Source organism: Anser cygnoides, chromosome 16 (genome assembly GCF_040182565.1).
Source record: "Anser cygnoides isolate HZ-2024a breed goose chromosome 16, Taihu_goose_T2T_genome, whole genome shotgun sequence".
In the NCBI taxonomy this organism is placed as follows: Eukaryota; Metazoa; Chordata; class Aves; order Anseriformes; family Anatidae; genus Anser; species Anser cygnoides.
Window position 1 is genome coordinate 7,482,367 of NC_089888.1, and position 20,688 is coordinate 7,503,054.

Sequence of the window (20,688 nt, forward strand, 5' to 3'; positions counted from 1 at the left end):
ACCTCAAGATGTCTCTTGTTTAAAATGCAGTGAAAACTCACAGAGCAGGCAGGCATCCTCCTGCCATCCTGCTTCCTTCGCTTCTTTTTTAAGGAGACTGCCTGCTCAAGGAGAGATCTGTTGGGTCTACTGCATAGTGCATATGATATAAAATACTTAAAGGCTGCTTCACGAGTTATGTGGGGTGAATTGTTACCTTCATTTGGGGACAGAGCTGTACATGGTCTTTTAAAACCACAGCTGGCTCTGAAATTTGGGAGTGGTCACCTTACGGTACTCCAGAGATGACGTGTCCAGATATCCTCCCCATGACAGACACAAACCCACAAACCAGCAGTCACCTACAGTTTTGATTATTCATGGAGGCTCAGTGGCTTCATATGAAATGAGCTTTGTGTTCTCAGTCCACTGCCTACTGTGGGTTAGGAGAAATTATTGATACTGGTTTATCAGTCTCAGCAGAAAGAATCAATGGGGCTGGGGAATAAATGATCGTGTGAAGATTCCTCAAAAAATCTTATAGTTTTTTGGGGGTAGTCTGGATGATACGGGTATTATAGGTTCACATACTGCTGCTGTTCTATAAATTAAAATTACCTTTACAATATCTGAGTTCACGTTAAAACACAGAAAAGGAAAAGAAAAAAAAAAAAAAGAAAAAAGCAAGCATTAGAAGGACAAATAGTTTCTTCTATATTTTATATTTTGCTATGTTATCAGCTTACATTTAGTATAAACTCCTCTATTCCTAGAAATGAGACTCAAGTGATATATTTAGAAATAGGATCAGCTATCAAATGCTATATTTTTTTCAAATACCTATGTAGAATCTGCTAAAAACAACTGCAACCTGTTTCTTTAAGAAATGCTATGGTTAGGGAAAAAAAAAAAAAGGCCATTTTTGTAGAAGAAACTATTTGTATCAAATATCATGAGAAAATAAGTGCATCATGACAATTTTGAACATCTTTTATGATTTGATTGTCAGTAACGAGGCCCACAGGAGAGTGATAAATGTGCAGCACGAAAAATATCTATTTCACTTAGATAGCAAATTATGCAACTCAGTGCTTGATAGCACTTGGCAAAATACAAATGTAGTTGAATGGAATTGAAATTGTTGCTCTTTGCCTAAGACACAGGTAATATCACCAGGGGTCCTGTCTTTAGATATTTATAAGAGCTAAGAGTTTAAGTAATAGTAGCAGTAATACAAAATTACCTTTAAACATTGAAAACATTTTTACTTTGTTACAGGGTGTAATTTACACTTTTTCTCTAATGGCTTACATACTGAAAATGATATACTAATGCAATTTTTCAAATTTAGTTACCTTTTTGTGTTCTAAAATTATATGCTCTCTCTTTTCCCTGTTTGTCACTTTTCAGATTCCATTTAATTCCATGTTCATAGAGTTTCATAATTTATCTACTTGTCATAAAAGTTTTCTAAACTTTTAAAAATACAAAATACTCCCTATAAACTCTGACAAAAACACTTCCAGTTCAACTTTCAGAAATTTTTCAATTTTGTTTTGAACTATTACCATACATTTTGTTGTTGCTGTGAGATTTTTCATACAGTGACATCAAGCAAAGGAAGGAAAAAATGATCAGAGAAGAGATTCACTCAAACCATTTATATTAACCTGTCACTTCACTTATAGATTTATATTCCTGCTTATCCTACATAGAAGGATAGGAGGATAAATATAAGAAAGTGCTGTATAGCTATGTCTTAGCACAGGATGGGAAATGAATTTTCGACCCTACGAGAACTTCCAAGATTTTACAACTTTCCTTATCCCAATCCATGAAGAAAAGTTTATGTCATAGGCTAAAGAGAGAGGAATGGGAAATAATAATAATAATAAAAAGGTAATCTTAACCAAAGTAGTTAGTTTTGATAATTTAAAATCTTTTTCTGCTGGTGCTGATGTTTTCACATGTTCATTTGTTTATTTTGTAGTTTTTCTTCCAGTTAGCTTGAACTTTGACACCAAGAGCTGTTCCAACGTAAGTAATGTGAAAACATGCTATCAATAGGATCTCTTTAAAATTTTCAAAATGGTATTTCTCTAACCAATTTCTCTAACCAATTTCCTCATGCAAATAAATTATGTTTTAATGCAATTTTTGACCAATGAAAATGTAGTGCACAAAATCTAGATCATATTTACTTTGCCTCTCTATTTCTCCCATTTCTCTCTGTTTCAAACACCATTTGAGTCCCCATCATGACACCAAAAAAGTAACAGGAATTGCTCGGATGCTGACTCCTTACTAGGAAACCTTCTGGGGCAGGGATCTGTGAGTGGATAAGGGCTTCTCCCTCTGTTCCCTCCTCTTCAGGGGACTGGAGGGCCTGAGACCATTGCATAGCAAAATGGTCCTTGGCATCCTATGTCCTCCTCCCTCCTCCACCTCGATGTGGCAAGAATTCCCTCATCTTGTACCTACTCAACTCCTGGGATCCCCCAAGCCCCAGTAACCCCCTCACACTGCAGACAGGGTGAGCCCAATCTGGGAGAGCCGAGGAGCACCAGCCCCTGCCCATGCCCCTCGCTTCTGCCCCACTTCCAGGGGAGGTGAAGTGTGGAGAATGGGGCCAATGCTGATCGTGCAACCTGGTAAAGAGGAGCATGCAGCTCTTCTATTGGGATCTAATTATTTATTTTATTTTATTTTATTTTACTATTATTTTATTTTACTATTATTTTGTTCTGTTCTAGTCTATTCTATTTTTCCTAACTTCATGTGCTGTTTGACTCATGATGCAATCGCTGGGTCATGAGCATTGCTGCTGGACACAGAGGCACACGCAAACACAACCAGGCAGCCAAGTTGCACTCTATGTACCTCTTATGAGAAAAATCTAGAGAAAAAAAAAAAAAAAAAAAGATTAACTGCAGCATATACTAGAAATACAGGCGCAGACAAGTGAAATACAGGTTCTGACCATCTGCAGTTGTTAAAAGGCTCAATTCATATTGCATATGAGAAGAGGTGTTAGCCTCAGTTCACAGCCAAATTTTAATGTGGGTAATTCCCTGCATTCCCCTAAAAATTTCAATTTGACACACCGTTTTATTCCTTTTGGCATTGACTCTTGTATAACGTTGCTCTGCTCTGTTGAACAGTTGCCTTTTTCACCCTACACATGACTTTTCAGCAATAATGGACAATGTTATTGTCAGGTCCTAAAAATCCATCACCTGCATCTTTTATTGCTTTGCATAACTTTGTCTGGAGTCCAGCGGAGCTTTCATTTTTTTTCATATCTGTTATTCTTATCTTTCTGGCATCAAATTACAATTTCCCGGGACCTCTGTGGGTCTGGCCCCATTCCAAACAAGGCAGGAAGCTATACAATCTCTTTTAATATTCCATTTCCTTTTTATGTAACTGTAAACTTATACCCCAAAAATCCCAGAAAACTAAAGAGAGTTTAAATAACCTAAAGAGCTCGTAGGTAATTACTGGGACTAACAAAAGCACCGTAGAACTAGGAATCAAAATTCCTAAAAATTGCAACCCCAATTGTGAATGAAAATAGGCAGCAGTATTTTTCTGAAAACATGTATACAGGTCTAATGCAGTTGTAAAGAAGACATTTAAATGACTAGGGTATTTGCAACCCCAATGAAACTCTCATGGGGGAAGCTGTTGACAAATTAAAGCCGCTGTTGCTACGCTTACATTAGCTTTTGTGTCCTAAACACATCATTAGGTGGCATTTTGTGGTGTAAAACTCTTACCTGCTTAAAGACTGCCTTGAAATGGAAGACTCTTACATTAATACATAGTCTTTTGGAATAAATATATTAGTTGAAAACAGTTTTGTTTCTTCTCTCTGAATATTCTCATCTTATGAATAAATAATCTGTTGAAAATATTCACCAGATGATTACTATGGATACTTTAGTTTACTTTTGAGGAGGGTTTTTACTTTTTTTTTTTCATATCTTAAATATTTCAGATGCAGATATTTATGATTTTTTTCTCTTTATTTTTTTTCCTCTCAGACAAGGGAAATCTTTTAAACCACATTCCAGGTGTCAGAACCTCTTATGCTGAATTTAGCTTTCTTTTTTGCAAAATGCTGCAATGTCATTTTTAAAAGAGCACATTATGGGCAATCCAACAGAAAGCTCTTGAAGGTCAGAGTAACTGATAGTCTTTTTTGGTCAAAACAGTATTCAACATATGAGGATTACCATGGGATTCAAAACAGGTATTTTGTCCCACTCATAGTGTCCTGCTCACGGGCACTTCTGTGCATTGCAAAAAGGGACAGCATTTAGAAGACTGCCACTGTCACTAAGAAAAAACAAAAATCTTGAGTTTCCTAAGGAGCATGACACCTCACTCTTTCACTTAAATTGCATGCATCTTTTCTAAAATAACTGCAGCTAAAAAAAATCCAGTGATCTAGACATTGTCACATAGAGCCTTTAGGAAAAAAATAAATAAAATATATTTGAAATAATGTTTAAGATCCACTTTAAAATTCTCTTCCTCAAACACAAAGGAAAATTAAAGTTAAAGCTGAAAATCTGGCTGGAAACCATGTCCTTAAATCAACCTACCTCTCCTTAGCTTTGCAGGGAATCTCACACACTGTACGAATGCCATATGTGCCACAACACACAGGAATAATGGGGTGAGCTGAGGACAGTGTCACACCATACTGAGTTACTCTTAATTCAAAATTTCTTCCTTGCTTTTAAAAGGGTAGCTTAGATCCTTGCCAAAATTGCACTTTTTTTTTTTTTTTTAAACATACACAGTGAAAAAAAAATACAGCATGGAGAGCACACAACTTCTGGAGATAAAAACTGAAAGAGTTGCTGAAAGTGGGATGAATTCACCTCTTAAATATGTGTCAGCTGGATAAACCCTGAAAAATGTAAAGGGAGAAATGATAACCTGACAAGGAGCAACAGACTTAAACATAAGAAAGAGGCCCAGGTTTTTTAACTCCCCAGGCAAAACCAAAATCAAATCAGGATATGAATTCTAAGCTTCTCTGCCTCAAAATTGAATGGCAGTCAGCATTTAGGGATTGATTTTACTAGATACTAGCAGCAAAGTGGAAAATACAGATAGTCTTTGAAACACTTATGGTATATAGTGTTTTAATTACTCCTGTGCAGACTTCAGCAGTTTCAGTTTATGGGGCTCCATGCGAAGAAAAAGAAAAAGAAAAAAAGTGTTGTTTGATTGTTTCCATTCACTTGGTTTTTGCACCCTTTTTGCATTTCCCTTGACGTGTTTTTCAGTAGAGGTGAGCGGATATAAAACGCTGAGATCAGAGCCCTGCTCTTCAAACACCCTGAAAGTTCAGAGGAGGTCAGAGCTGCGAGGTGGCCCTTTGTAGGGGTGGGAACAAACTGCTCGGCTCGGTCCTGTTTCGAAGTGCAAGCAGATTCTGGGTCTGAGGCGTCACTTCAACCCAGATTCACTTTCTACATGAAGTCATAATTCTGCTCCAATTTACTGTTTGCACAGACAAGCTTCAGTCAAAACTTTGCCTAGATTTGAAGAAATGTTTGATACAATAGTTTCATCCAACTCTACTTTCAACTACTGATCTGAAAACCTGTTTCATTCTGAATCTTGTCTCACATTTTTTAACTTGTGTCATTTGTTATTCAAGTTTCCTTCAAATTTAGTCTCATCTGAAGGCAAAATCAAGCTCTCTCTTTTCTTGGGAATGCATAGGTTATGTGACAAGATATACAAACAGTTTTGATCATCAGTAACATTTACTGCTACACAATATTGCAGTTTTAATTAGCAGTAAAGTGAAATGAAATTTGTTGTACTGTGATTGGAACATGGCTGTGCAAAAACTGGGAAGGGACGCTTGCATGGTACCTCATTTAATGGATGGTAGTTTTACATTTATTTATAGCAAGGGATTTTTTGGGGGGAAACACTTCAAACAAGAATTGACAGGAATATTTTCAAGTTTGTTTGACACATGGAGAGTAGCTTAACTTTTGTGTTGCATACCTTCTATGGAAAAATCTGATTTTTCTCTTACTGCTTATGAGCAGGATTTCTTCCTGCTTCATTGAGTTTCTTCCCTAAGATGTTCCTGCAAGGGCAGCCCTGTACAACTCCTGCTGAGCTGACTGCATGATCCCTCCTTAACTTGTAGTCAAAACAGCCTGGGGAAGCAAAGCTGACCTGGAGCAGATGAGCAATGGCTTCATGAGACTACCTTCTATCACCTTGGGGTCACAAAGGATGCTTCCCCTTGGAGGACAGCTGGAAGGACTCTTATTCACCCAGGTGCTGCAAGAGGGGGCTGCTCATCGCAATCAGCTCCAATTGCAAGGGAGAAAGGGGACCTATAAGGAGCCCTTATTGTTTGCTGCCTAAAAAATGCTCCCCAGGCTCACTTTTCCCACATATCCCCCTGCTTTCAGCCCTTCAAAATAGCTTTGTGTAGCCTGTAGCAAAAAATGCAGCACGCAAAGCACTGCAAAGTCTGTGGCCTGGTATATACCTGGGTATGTTGATGTGGATGGCATGGCCTGGCAGAAGTTCGGGAGCCTCTGCACTTGTACTCGAGGCTGTTGGCTGTGTAGTGCCTTGGAAATGCCCTGTGCCAAAAAAAATAAAATAAATTCCCTTCATCTAGGCTAACCTGCTGAGCACTATCGATCTGTGCCGATTTATTCAGAAGCCCACAGAACTGGTGCTAAATCAGGCTGATTTGGGCAGCAGTCTAGTAGAAATGACAATATCTACTATTATAGTAAAGGGAGAAAAACAGTATTCATTTTGCCATAACCACTCCCTTTCTTTCCAGGCATAACCCAGCCTCAGTAAACAGGGCTTCTGTCATTTGGAGCAGAAACTGCAAAGTGAAGAAGAGCATGTCCCGTGTAGACAGAGATGGGACTGAGTCTCATGATCCCTTTGTGCTGTAGTGCCTGAGCTGCATGAAGAAGAAGTCCCCCTGGCTGTGATGAAAGAGAAGAGGATACTCAGGGGACTCTGTGCTACAAATAAATGAGCTCACTCCCAGCTCACTTTCTTCTTGTAGTGAGCAAAAATCTGCAGAACGAAAGGCAAAGTCTGACTTGCAATCAATCTTCATTAAGAGACATATTCTTTCACTGCAGTTCTATAAACAGTATTTTTATGAATTAAAAATAACATCATGTTAATTACAGTTCTGCATTACCTTTTCTTGTTATGGCATGTTAGGCACACTCCCACTTTACAGAATGCCAATTACTCTTCACAATTTAGATTTCCTTCAGAGCTTCCACGAGATTACAGTTCCATCCTCAGCTAAAGGTACGGTCCTTTGAGATAATGGCACATCAGATATGCCCTCACACAGTTCTGTATCTCCTGTTTCCCAACCCATGCCATATTGTGCATGAGTTGAAATGGCACAATATTCCAAACCTGCCATCTCCCTCAGAGTGCCATCTTTGAAACTGTTCCAATTTTTTTTTTCTCCAGCAACCTTTTGTTATATCAGGTTCAGAAAAAAACAGAAACTCTGTAGCCCTGGATTATGTTCCTCCTTTTTCAAATCTAGTTAAAGCCTCTGCACTGGAAATTCAGCCTCCTGGTCGCTCTTGTATGCTAACAGTTGGGGGAGTGTGTAATATGGATTCATGTTATACTGATACAAAGCAGCGTCTATGTCCTGTGATTGCATATTAGCAAATTAGTCTTCTGGGTCCTCACATCATCTTGGTATGTTGCCCATGAATTCCTACAACATACGGTGTTGAACTTCAGCCAAGACACACAACGTTAGGTACAGTTCAGTGCGAGTCCAATGACAACGCAATGTAGTCTGCAGCCTCTTGCACCACCAGCCCAGAGTCGGTTCGCACGGGGACCCTGAGGGGCAGAGCTAAGAACCCGACTATGCCACAGGTAGAGAAGGATCCCCAGGGTTTGTCTATGCCTGTAAGCCCAAATGATGAACTTACTTGGTGTTTAACTTGCCATGAATTAGGGGTAGTATAGAAGTACAGTCCAACGTGGGCTGTTACCACCTCGTGATGTAAATTGTTCTGAATGCTCCAGCACAAATAAGAAGGTTTATCCCAGGTTTCAGTATGTCTCATGCTGCATTTTTTAAATCTAAAGCTGACAAGAAAGCAATATTCCATCCTCTATACATTTATAATATCATGTCTGGAGCCAGGCTCTGCAGGAAGCATTATAAATTTGTTTTAACAGGACCCAGGTGACATTCTTGATACCCAGGTCCGCGGCTATGGAGGCCCATATCCTGATGCTAGGATTCAGTTTCCCAATGGAAGTTATGAAATCCACGTCTGCAAGCTCTGTTTTGGGCATCTAACCACAGAAATTGTTCCTAACAACAAGAATGAGATAGGATCAAGACATTACATGTCAGCATAAATTTCCTCCCCTTCTCCCCCACTCCACTGCACATTCAGATTTCACAAAACTTTGGTAGGAATTTCCATGACTCATTCAACAGCAACCCATCTTTCAGAAGGACTGCTTTATTTGCGACACTTACTATAAAAGACTGAAAACTGGGATTTTTTTCTGTGGCTTAAAAGGTGAATTCATCATTTCATGTATAATGCATTTGTATAGGTTCGCAGACTACTTACACGTACAGGTGCAGCCCCATAGCAGTGTGTAGTGGACATAAACACAAATCTATTCAGCACATAATTGCATTTGCTGCAAACCTTTTTACACATGGAGTTTGAAGTGCAGAGGGACTGCAGTATATTGGTGCATAGAAATACAGGCAGTCTACTTCAATGAATTCCTAACTAGGTAGAATAAGCATGAATTAGAGCTACACAGGCTGTTTGCAAATAAATATAAATATTAAACAACACAGAGATAGACAGCCCTGTGAGCCCTTTCGGTAGAACAGCGATGAGTGCCATACAAGGACTTGCACAGATAGGTAAATGTGTTGAAAATGCCTAGACTTACAAAACTAGTTTAGGTTGAGAAACTGAAACTTGATGCAGAAAGAGCAAGGCATACAGGAACAAATAAGTAAATTTCACAGAAAGAAAGAGTGAAAGAAAAAATGAAAGAAAAAAAGAAAATTCCCCTACAGGTTTAGCTGATAATGTCAACAAGCATCATTCTTACTGCTCTCTCAGTATATGTCAAGTCCTCTATTGCTTCTAATCTGTTGTAAGCTATATTCTCCATAGACAGATATAACACCAGAGGAGAACATTAAGACCACCTATTCATATTTTTTTGACATCTGAAGTACAGTCAGACCTCAGTAGGACTTCAGCTTTGGCACAGAGTGAATCTGTGATCTTATCAAATATGCAATCCCACATAAAGCAACTGCTGAGCTGCACAAGAGTCACATAAATATTAAAACGTTCAGAACGGTTAACTCATCAAACACACTGCCTATCTGGACAGATGGACAGAAGGACTGCGGAATACATCATACAAAATCTTGAATTTAAACTGTGTGAAGGAAGTACTCTAAGAAATTAGACAAGCACGTACAAAAACCCACAGTCGCTACATATGTGGTCATCCCTGGCTTTTAATCAAGGAAGGTTTAAACCGAATTTCCCTAGAGTGTCATTCCTAAGAAGAACATGATAGAGGGGTATGTGTTAGGGTGCCGATCAGGGAGCCAATATATTTCAGAGCTGGTATAAGCCTGCAGCGATCCTATGGGGAAAAACACAGGCAGAGAGAAGATGTGTTATTTTGTAAACAACAAATGAAGGCTATCCAGAGATCAGGGACTGCAGTATTTTCCATCCTCCTGCCCTTGTGAAGCAGGTGGAGCCATCTTTCACCACAACTGAGAGATGTTCAGATGAGGCCCATTGCTAAACTGCTCAGAAAACTTGAGGAGACAACGGTTAATGCAAGTTAACGTATTTATTTCATGGTATTTTATAGCTGCTTGTTACTAGAGGAACTTAGCATCTGACATAGACGTTATCTTCTCAAAAAGAGAGGATAATAAACGTTTTCCAGAGAGGAGACGGAGGGAACCAAGACACCTGCACCTGTGCTTCAGAGGTGCTGAACCCCCTTGCTCCCCCATCCCGGGGCAGTGCTCCCAGCAGCTCGGATAGGGCATGCCAAAGGGCTTCCTCCTATATCGCTCCCGGAGCTGTTACATATCTTTCTCCATAAGTGCCCCCATGGTGTTCAGCACTGCTTGGAGATCTGAGCTTATTTTAAGGCTTTAGAGGGAGTAAATGACGAGTGCTTTGCCCCCCAGCCTCTCCCATTGCTGGCGCAGGCGCCAGTGCTGTGAAAAGATCGCACCTCCCACATCTGCCCAGCTGTCTGCCCATCGCAAACCCTCGTGGAAAGGCCGTGGGCAACGCGTGCCCCGGGGAGCTCGGCTGTGGCTGACGTTGTGCCAGGGAGGCTGCGGAGAAGTGACAGCGGGGAGAAGCCTGGCAGTACCATCTAGTGGGTGCTGCCTCACACAGGCAGCCACTTCCAGGGAAGAAGGAAGAAAAGAGGACAGAGAGCAGAGAAATAAAACATTCTTTATCACTGTTCTTGACAGGTATTATATTGTACTATAGTGCCATTTGTTTAGTTACTGCTACAGCAAGTGCTGTGCAGAAATCTTATAAGCAGCCATATGGCACCTCTGAATGAAAGCCATTATGCTTTTATGAGTAACCCACACTGTCTCTGCGAGGGGAAAGAACCTCCGTTTTCACCAAATGTCATTTTCCTATTCTGAAAGGAAGAAAATATTTCTGACTTTCACTGAACTCCACAGACTCGAGCTGATTCTCCTCTCCTGACAGTGTTTATGCAGAGGCTGAACCCACTGGAGGTCTCAAAGACCCACCAGGTATCTCACTACTGACATTTTGCCGTTGCGATGCTCATGCTTTTCAGCTGCGCCATATTAAAAAACACTGTTTGGATCTAATATTATATTCTATAGTTATTAGTTCATTAACATTTTACAGTTTACCATCCCCTACATTTGACAGCAACTGTCCAGCCGTTCTTAGCGTTATTTTTAAAAAAGAGCAGCAGACCCTTGGAAATGGAAAGTGTGTTCTCTGAACAGGGTAAAAATAACAAGTCATTAAAAATTCCTGGTACCTGAATGAAATATCTGGGCTGCACCTCTTAAATTAACTCTGTGCTTTTGCTGTGTGGAGCAAAAGTTTTTCTGGTGGTTGGAAAAAAACCACTTTCTTCTACATCAATTTCTGTTTCCAACCGTGCCATATTGCATTAAAAGTGGTACATTATGTTCTGGGGATTTGGTTGTTAAATACTGAATAAGGGTCTGCAACTTGCTAGTTGGGAAGTCACAACCAAATAAATATGTGTTAAAAAAAGAGAAATATTTCTGCACTACATATAGAGAACTCAACCTCTCTTAAAACTGCATGTTTGTATGCCTAATTTGCATGTAAAATGATTGTGATTGCAGGCACAGTTGCAGAAAATGCATATGCAAATTAGGCATGTAAAGATGAACGTATTTGTATGTGATAGCCATTAAATTTATAAGTCCCTTGTCCACTTTCGGTATCTGTATATAGATTATATGTATCTGGCTCTTTTTTTCTTTTTCTTAAATAAATCAACCTCATTTACCAAAAAAAAGAAAAGTCCTAAATAAAATAAAGCCTATATGGAGCCATGTTGTTAAAAGTAATCTAAATAATCTCACTTTACTGCTCCAGATAATTAACACTCTTCAGCAAGAACTTTCCTCTAAATATCAGTCTTCTTTTAGAGAGATTTGCCATTTTACTGCATTCATTATATACACCACACTAAAGTCAAGCCATGTACCAGAAATACTGCAGGGATCACGCAGAATGTAATTGCTCTAATGCTTTGCATATTTATGTTTGAGACCTTTTTATGAAGTGTTACTTTAAAAAAAGAAGGATCAGTTCATCTTTAAAAGGGAGTGATTGATTGCTGCCAGTCAGGCATTCCTTCATTCTTGGCTTCTCTCTTAGTCTCTGTAATAAGTTTTTCACGAACACCAGCCCGCTATTAAAGAACGGTATTCATCATAAGCCAAGCAGAGAGGAGGCAGACTTTGATGGGCACAATACCATATTTCAATCTACAGTGTCCTTTTTGTTAAACTTGATCTGCTGCCTCATTAGCGTTAGGGCAAAAATACACAAAGCCTTTTGTAAATATTAATCAGAAATGTACAAAACCCCTCTCCAGACTAAATTACTTATTATTGGGCTCTCTCCAGGTGATAATATCCAACTAAAAAATTCTGTTTGCCTAAATTGTGGAAGAAAAATACCTTTTTAGGTACATTTTATGTAGCACTCTTACAAGGATAAGTGTTTTAAGTAAATGCATTTTTTAACTCTTTTTTTTTTATTTATTTAACATCCATCCTTCATAGAGAGGAAATATACAGCCTTGCTGTACATTGTAGGCTGCAGCATTCATCTGAGCAGTATGAGGTTTAAATTCCTGATACCCAGGTTTATTTCTGGCACTGCTGATTAATATAAGAGTGCTTTTTCATGTTTTCCTGCTAAGCTGAAACTTTATAGATGTGAGGCTGTGACTTAAGACATACTGAATTAGCAACACATGCGTTTGGCTAGTAAATATGGCACTACAGAGGAGTTCACCTAATCACAGTCCAGATGGGTTCCAAAGCAGGACTTGGTCTTTTGCACTTTAGAAGGTCTCTGTCAGGGCAATAAAAGTCCAGGATTTTGTTGCTGTTGTTGACTCTTGGGGTTTTTAAAATTAACTTACAGCATTTGAGATGTTTTGAGCAAGGTGATCTTCCTTGCTGCTGGTGAAATCTAACAAAATGGATGTTCCTTGCACAAAATTTTCACTAACACAACAGCTTGAGCTTATGAAATCAATCTTTATATAATTACTGGTACAAGGCCAAAGCAGAAACATTGGGAAGCTTAGGTTCAAATCCTGTTCCGTTCAAGCATTCCCTTGAAGTCTGCAATGAACATAAAAAAAAAAAATCTGTAAAAACATCTGTAAAAACTGGATTAGTCACATAACTTCTAAAATCAAAGCTCAAAGGTCGCTATCTTCAGAGTCTCTTTGTTAGAGTAAACAATATAAATGCCATTAAAATCACTTTGCAGAAACAATTTCATAGCGATCATCGGGCCCAATTCTGCAAGCATTTCTTTGAGGAAATGTAGCTTCTTTAATGAAGCTATTCGTGCTGGCAAAGTTATTAGTTGTGCAAGTCTTTTCAGAATCAGCCCCGATTATAGATAATTTGTTGGAGCAAAAAGACTTTTGTGCTCTTTTTAGCAAAACCATTTCAGGCAGAACTCCTCTTAAAAGAAAGGACTGAGCAAGCATTTATGTTACATTAACAGCTGGACAATTTGTAAGTGAAATTAATGCTGGATTGGCATCTGCAGAGTTCCAATAACTACAGCCTATTTGGTTGTAAACTCAAGGAGACCTGACGCTCTTTTTGTTCATGTTTATACAACACCCAGCCCAGCCCAGCCCTCAGCAGGACCGGAGCCCCAGCAGTTACAGTCCTAGGGATATTAAAAACATTAAGACACCCACCACTAATTCTGCAGTAATGACTCCATATCACATCACAGCTTTCCACGTGAATTTGAGAGACTTTGCAAGGATTTGTCTGAAAAGTTTGGGGTAACAGTGCAGTCAAAATAAGCACACAAACACCTTGACAATAGATGTGGAATCAGATTTCTGAATTGTAGTTCTTGGTATTGGCTGACTTGTTTGCGGCAGTTATTTTGTGTACATTTTAACCCCCTGAGATTGCATTTGAATCATCTTAAGTGCTAGTCTGATAGGCTAGCAATAAGAGGCACCATTCACAAGTGTGTTAAACTACTGATAATAAACTGTATCCTTCCCCATCCAGCCAGCCAGCCAAAGTCCCCAGAACCGGAGAGCTGGCAAAACACAGCAGAGTTATTTATTTTTCTTTTCCTCTACTGATACTGTTTTCACAACCTGACATAACCTGGCAAAATAATTCTAATTGTATTTTGGATTGATAGCAGCGTTTTTCTCAGGATGCACAACGCTTATGAAGAACAGTTTTGTTTCTCTGTTACAGCACAAGTGTTTTCTGTTGATGGCACGAAATAATGGGATCTGTAGCACAGAGAAGTCAACGGTAAAATTATCTGCAACTTTACCTCCTGAAAGAAAACTGATGGCAAATGTGTGGGTCTCATTTTTGTATCATGTTACCGTGGATTAACCAAGATGATTCATTAGAAAGCAATAAGAAGGCCACTGAGGAAGCCAGCAGTTCTGCTTGCAGATGACACTTTAGAAGGAGGAGACAGGCTTTTAACAGCACCCCAGAGAAACAACTGTACAAGGAACAAGGAAAGAGCTGGCTCGCCTGAAACAACTACATTCAGCCTTGACCCCTGGTTATAAGTGGAACTGAAATAAATGTTTCTTGAGGTTCAAAACCAGCCCTCTTTCTTCTTTTTAATCACATTTCTATATTTCATGAGTTAATCAAGGTTGGAGTAGAAGCAGGGAGCTGGCATGGGAAGGTTGGTACTCTCCAGAGCGAGACCCCATCGCAGTTCCTAATCCGGGAGCCTGGGAGTCAGCCAGAGATAACAGCAATCTGGCTGCTTAGCCAGGGCTTGGATAAGTGCTCAACGCAACCAGAGAGGCTTCCAAACATTCTTTTTCTCAAAACCTTCGGTTTTCTACCTGACAGATAAAACAGGCTACTGCTTTCAGTTCATTCATCTCTTCTAAGCAGAGAGGTCCTCAATTAGAAAGTACTGAGCATTTGTTTTCAGGAACACTTACTCCTCTCTGTAAAAAATACCCTGCATTAGGTCCTTCCTTACAGCCAAATGCTGTGAAATAAATTAAAAGAGCATGCAATCAGTTCAAAATGACTGTAATTAGGCAATCAAATAGCCATAGGAAGCAGAAATCATCAATGTCTATAGCTAGTACATTTTGTCAGTGGATTTATTTGTAAGGTTTTTCCTTTTTTTTAAATACAACCCTAAGATTACAGAATAAAAATTAAAAAGGAATAATATCGATTCGCCAGAATCTTTCTCGTGCAGATCTCCGAACAGCATCTGTTAACCCCAGCAATTATGGGAAGGCTTCATGCCTGCCCAATGCCTGCGCCAACTCTGATGGCCAGCCAGCCGTGCCCGCGGGATGAAGCCCTGTGTGCGGGGTCTGCCAAGCTCCAGCACAAAACACAGAGCAAGCCACTCCCCGCATCTACGTAACGGGAGGGGTAGAAGTGTTTGTCAAGTTTTAACTTCAAGTCTAGGAAAATCCCAGCGTACAATTAAATAAAACTCATCAAAAACACAACCCAAACCATATCCTTCCTGTAATAAAAAGAAGGCAAACAATATGCCCTTATACACGTTTATGCATACCTTTGTAACTGCAGGCTTCCTGCTCAGGAGTTGCCCTGCCAAGAATCATGTATCCTGTGATGAAGTTTCTCAATAAATAAAGTGACTTCATTATTGAAAAGCTTAACTGTAGTCGTGTGTGCCGTTTTTAATGCAGTACCAGCCCTAAAGTGCTGATGAGAGAAAACCCAGATGCAGGAGACATTCAAGTTGGAGCCAGGACATTTTAAGGGCTGCAAAGTTTCATTAGCTGAGCTGTGGATCGATTGGTAGATTAAAACACTGTATTTGTTCACGGTGGAATCAGCTCCTCCACTGGTGTAAATCAGCACAGGGGAATGTAAATCTCTGCCTTAGCTGAGGATCAGGCTCACGATTTATTGTGTGTTGTTATTCTCGGCACATGTCACAAAATGAGGGGGGACTCGGGACATTCACAGGTAGATCACCATCATTTCACCTCTGGGACTGAAGTTGTTTGTGGGGACTCTGGGATAAGGCTTGGACAGATTCCAGGTTCATTATTGTAGCCTGATTTGTGGTTAAAACATGTTAAGCCTAAATATTAAGCAAATACATCAGAGGAGGATTTACAGCTGTCCAAGGACACAGTAAACTGTAACACAAGCTCCTAGGCTGTATTAAATTTGTATCCCCGGTTTCTTTTGCTACGGAATACAACAAGCAAATCAAGTAATTCCTGGGACACATTAAGGATAGGCTTGCTATAAATTCCCTCAAACTGAATTGTCTGTGCCCAGACTGGAGCCATCAGCTCCTATTTGAGGCTTTGGTATTCTGAAACTTTTTTTTTTTTTTCTGGAAAATTTCAAACAAAGCATATTCTTTTGACTACCCAGCAACAGAGAGGACAAAGAGATATTTTAAAGTGAGTCCAAAGGGCGTTAAACTACCTCCCACCCATCCTCAGCATTATTACAACTAATAGACTGTTGGTGTGCTGGACCTGTTTTAGAAGATGAATCACTGCTCAGTTTTGGCCCCAGCGGAGCGCTGCAGACACTGAACTGTGTGGGAAGTCAGCTGTCAGGCTGATGCAACAAGTCAGAGTTTACCAATCTGTTCTCAGAAAACCGCAGCTGGCAAAATGCTTCACATTACGTCAAAGTACTGAAAACAAGGCAGGAAGAGAGACATACCTCTGCTTCCATCCCTTTAACTACGGCGCTCTGACACCTCCCAGCCCACAGACAGTGCCTTTCGGGGGGATTTGCTGGCGATGTTCCGGCGACCCACTTCAGTGGAGGACTTAGCCCACTCCTGAAGGGGGATGCAGACATCTGCGAGGGGAGCCCGGGCCCCCCATGCGCAGCATGAGGAGAGCAGATCTATCAGAAGGGCATCCAAATCAGTTAACACGCACTGCCCCGAGGCAGGCTGGAGTCAAAGGCGCTGCAAACAGCTGCCTGGGACTACCCTGCAAAAAGGCTCCAGGCCAGGGCTGGCTCTTCAGTCTTGTCTTCCAGACACCCCACTTCGGGCTGCAGGGTGGCGTCTCTCCCCAGCCAGCACCCAGTCTGGAAGTTGCTTTTAAACATGCAGCTGATGAGCAGAGACATTAATTTTCTGGTAGCAGCCTTGCAGTTAGCACATTCACCCAAGAGATGGGAGACTCAGGCGTATTCACTCCTCGCCTTGGGGAGTTAAACCCACAACTGCCGGGGATGCCCCAAGCAACCCTGGTGGTGCTCCCGTGCTTGGAGCGGGCAGCTCTTCTGTAAGAGCTGTGATGCTGCACACAGACGAATTCAAACTGAACAGTCCTGCTGCTGCTCTCTGCTCCCAGAACTTTAAAGCCCCCTTCCTTGAAGTTACTGGACAAAATTTAGGAACACTCCTGGGAGCCAGGGCAGCCCCCATAATTCACCCTCATCAGTAAGCTGTCCCCACCAGATAACAAAGGGATCTTCCTGCTTTAGTTTTCTTTCTCCCTCTCCTGCTGCATCAATGAATCTAAATATTTTCTTCCTCGCTGCATGGCTTCAGCTGACAGAAAGTGTGTTTTCCCAGGTCTCCAAGAGGCTGAAATCCTCCTAGAAAGCAGATGATACAGATTCATAACACTGGCACTTTGGTATCCCAGATCCTGGGAGGGGCCGAAACTGTGACGATGATCCCTGTTCCTTGTGAGTGCCATGTTTTATAAGAAAGTGGCCATTCCTGCTGGGCTTTGCCAGGAGCCTGGGAAAGCTGGCTAGATGCAGACTCACAGGGCCAGTTTGAGAAGCCACCACGTGCCTATGAAGGTGGTAGGGACAGAAATATTCAACCCTCTCAACCAAAACATTCACTAAATGTATTGAAATAAAATAATAATAATAATAAATAAATAAAAAAATCAGCCTCCTAAGACACTAAAGATCATAAACTGAGAAACCAAAGGAGTGTAGGCACTCCCCGGGATAATGCAGTATCTTGGCAGCATCTCACTGGTCTCAACTTTACATTTAAGTATCAAAATACCACTCAAATCCTACTTTAAGTACCTAAATCCTGTGCTGGATTTAATCTTGAAGGCTTCATTTTTTATTTCAGATGCGATCCTGAATTGTAAGCAAAGACATCTATAACATGCTGGAATACCAGGCACAGAGATAGGGCTCCGGCACAAGAAAAAGAGGGAGGTTTTGGTGTACGGCAATGTGCTGGGGAGAAGCACACACAGAGACACAGTACTCAGGGCAGAAGCAGTATAATTCTTATCTCTGACCCAGAACAGTATATCTATTCCCTGTGAAACTTCAAGCAAGTTGCTCAATCTCAGCTTCAATTCCCCATCTGTAAAATGGGTGTCACCCTTCATTTCTTTTTAGTCTTTTCAGATCATACAGCCTTTACAGTAGGGAGTGCCTGGTTTGTTACCTACGTATGCAGTGCCTACTACAATAGGCCTTTGATTTGAGTTAGCATAGATCAAAGTCACAAAGTCACATAACACAAGTAAACGTAAGAAAACATAATACACTCCTTACACGCTTCCAACCTGAAGGGTCTCCAGTGGAAAGGGAAGGAAGAATGCCCACCCTGCCCTCCCTCTTGCTTTCTTTTACTGGTTAATATCCAGGTGATTTCCAGCAGGGAGCCATTGTCATGTTACGGAAAGCAAAGATGCAAAGCTCTGTGGGTCTGTTCTACCCCAGGAAGCCTGGAGAAGCCACAGGGGACTGGATTTTTGCCTTTTGAAAAAATGTTGACACCTGTTTTCCTGACAGTCTTAATGCAGATGTTCGAGACGGGATGTCAGCATGGATGCTTGCAAAACTGGAGTGAGAATGGCAACAAGATGAATGAATCCAGCCAGATAAATGTGGCAAGACACTACAGTGAATCCACTTGTTTCAGTTTTTGGTACTCTCATATAAAAGCCAACTGCAGTAAAACCTCTGGAATTAAGTAAAGTTTCTTGACGGGGAAACAAGTCTGGTTGTAGGGAGCCTGGGCTGGAAAGGATGAGACCAACTTCTGCACTGTCAGTAAGGGGACACAATGAACGAGCTGAATGCAGACGCGCTATACTCATCTCTAACCTTAAATGAGGCCTAGAATAAAACCAAGTTTCTCATTTGCTTTCAAGAGCTCTGCACCAGGCTCCTGGGTATCTAGCACATAATGAAGAGAATAATGGAGGGAAAAAAATTACGGATTTCAGCGGAGATGGAAGACTGCTAAGTGTGTGAAAACTAGAGTCTTTGTAACCAAGTGAAAATTATTTTTTCCCAGCGTTCTATGCTTTAAACAGTGCAGGCTTTGGTGAATCGATTCTCAACCCACTACATGAAATATTAGCAATATCCAAAATAGAAGGTAGCTCAAATAGAAATTAGCAGTAACACTAGCCTCCACATCCAAATCCCACCACCCACCACAAAGATTTGCCTCCCTTCTTACATCCTCACCATGGATACATTCACGTTATTCTTCCTAGCCTCCCCTAGCCCATCTGACAGTGATTTCCAGGAGGAATTGCCACCCAAACGGAGCCAACTGTAGGCCTTGACAAGCTCTGATGTGCTATATTGCACTCATTTAAACATCTTGAGACCAACCACCTGCACACAGAATTACTGCATTTAGGTTTCTCTTACCCCGAAATCACCAGGTATTTTATTTCCAGTAAAGGCTGGATCAGCTCCTAAAACCATGACACTTCTGCCCGTTGAGCAGTTTTGACTCAGGTGAGGAATCTGCTCTTGATCAGGTACGGTGACAATCTGTAAACTGTTTGTGAAAGAGCCTGTATCTTGTTGTGTATTTATACTGTGCACAATGAGGTCTTAATCCTGACTGAATGCTGTTATATCATAAGTAATAACTATGATAGGGAAGAAATTGCAGCACAGTGATGGTAGAGAGGAGCTGCTCTTGACACTTTTAGCAAAGGTGTAGTATAGAAATAATAACATGGTAATATAAGAGCAGCCGATGAAGTAGAAGACCTACCTCCTAGCAGTGAATGTTAGTCACTTTTTCTGTAATCCCAACACAAATCTCTTGGGCTATGGCTTTGTTTTTTACAGCTGTACCTGGGGGACAAGCAGGCTGGTGACATAAACAGGTTCAGGCTCTAACATCCTGGGAGCTTGTCAACAATTAGTAAGAGCTAAGTAAAAAAAAATAAAAACACAACTACTCTGTGCTTATCGTCAGTGGCTTTACGTGAGAAACTGTCATGATTGACAAGAAATAATATTTCCTTATTAATTTTGTCATGCAAGTTTGCAGCTACATTTTGAGATATTTTTTGCCTTTAAATAGTCTCTTTCCTGAATGTGGCATCAGCTCTAATTCTCCGAATAACTGCCATGAAACCAACACGCACGTATCAGATGTATTACTGTTTGGAGATTAAGCTCTGTAGTGCTTTTAGAGCATGCAATATCAGCCAGTTAGATGGAATAATTTCTCCTTCAGATTGCTAACCAAGTTAAAAAAAAATAAAAAAAATTTGCCCTTGATTACTCTTGCCCTGCTCCAAAAATGTCAGCTGAGGGCATAGTTTCACATAAAATACTTAATTTCACTCTCTTGCTTGGGGTCTCTTAAAGTCACTTTTTAATATAAATGTAAAATTGTGTTAACGTGATATACTCAGCTGCAAGTAAGCTTGCAATCTGGAGGATTGACTAAAACACCTTTTGTACCTAAATTTTAATTTCAATTGATACTTAAAGCTTTATTAGGTTTCTGATTTTGGATGACTGAATTGTAAGTCAAAGAAGAGTCACACAGCAGTTCTCCCCTACCAGTGGTCTGAAAGCACACGTAGAATATGGAAGGGAGAGAC

At 40.5% G+C, this 20,688-nt stretch overlaps 1 protein-coding gene and 1 long non-coding RNA gene across 6 annotated transcripts in view; one reads left to right on the top strand and one right to left on the bottom strand.

Annotated features, from left to right (window-relative positions):
• The window catches only part of LOC136786509 (uncharacterized), a 38,575-nt gene extending 31,393 nt beyond the window's left edge, over nt 1–7,182 (top strand). The window contains exons 3-4 of the long non-coding RNA XR_010825376.1: nt 1,970–2,016; nt 6,824–7,182. This is a non-coding gene — a long non-coding RNA (uncharacterized lncRNA). The remainder of the gene's footprint in view (nt 1–1,969; nt 2,017–6,823) is intronic.
• Nucleotides 1–20,688, bottom strand: part of TSHZ2 (teashirt zinc finger homeobox 2) — a 230,221-nt gene that overhangs the window by 153,360 nt on the left and 56,173 nt on the right. The gene's annotated exons all lie outside the window — the stretch shown is intronic.